This window comes from Bison bison, unplaced genomic scaffold (genome assembly GCF_000754665.1).
Source record: "Bison bison bison isolate TAMUID 2011002044 unplaced genomic scaffold, Bison_UMD1.0 scf7180017864312, whole genome shotgun sequence".
NCBI lineage: Eukaryota > Metazoa > Chordata > Mammalia > Artiodactyla > Bovidae > Bison > Bison bison.
The window spans coordinates 2470163-2470858 of record NW_011494884.1 but is presented as its reverse complement, the minus strand read 5'-3'; the positions used below and the strand labels follow the sequence as shown (position 1 = coordinate 2470858).

Sequence of the window (696 nt, the reverse complement as noted above, 5' to 3'; positions counted from 1 at the left end):
ATTAAGGCCCTACACTGATGATCTTATTTAACTTTATCATCCACAGTCACTCTCTCTAAATACAGTCACTTTAGGGGATAGGGTTTCAGTGTATAATTTTGGGGGGCACACAGGTTATAGAACTTGATTATTTTAAAACTGTTACACACCTGCTATGTACTAGGCATTATTTTGAGAAAAAGGGAGAGCTGAGTTGATGTGTGTTGGGGGGAAGTGGGAGTCCTCACCTTCCCAAAGAGCTCCCCATTCTTGGAGAGTGGCAGAAATGCATACCAGCCATGGAGAGATTAATGAACTGAAAGACAAGCACACAATATTCTAGTTCTCAATTGGAATGCTGATGTTCTGGCATGGAGAAGCCTATTAAAGCCCCACTCCGGTGCCACAGTGACCAGCCTGGCTCTGGGGCTGTGAGACCATCCTGGTGGTTTTGTTCAGTGTAATGGGACAGTCTTGAGCACAGGTGAAATTCACCTCAATAAATGTAACAAAATACTTCCTATAATGTGGAGTGTTTGGGCAAATAAGGTTTAAGGGTTATGGAAGCATAGTTCACACTTAGTAAAATTTGCCCCTTTTAGGTGTTCAATGAGTTTTGAGAAATGGAGGCACCACTACCATCAAGATACAGAACATTTCTATCACCTCAGAAAGTTCCTGGTCTTTTGGAGTCTGTCCCTGCCCTTTCAACCTTAA

The 696-nt window shown here is 42.5% G+C and overlaps 1 protein-coding gene across 1 annotated transcript in view; it reads left to right on the top strand.

Moving 5' to 3' along the window:
- The window catches only part of CHFR (checkpoint with forkhead and ring finger domains, E3 ubiquitin protein ligase), a 26414-nt gene that overhangs the window by 10712 nt on the left and 15006 nt on the right, over positions 1-696 (top strand). The gene's annotated exons all lie outside the window — the stretch shown is intronic.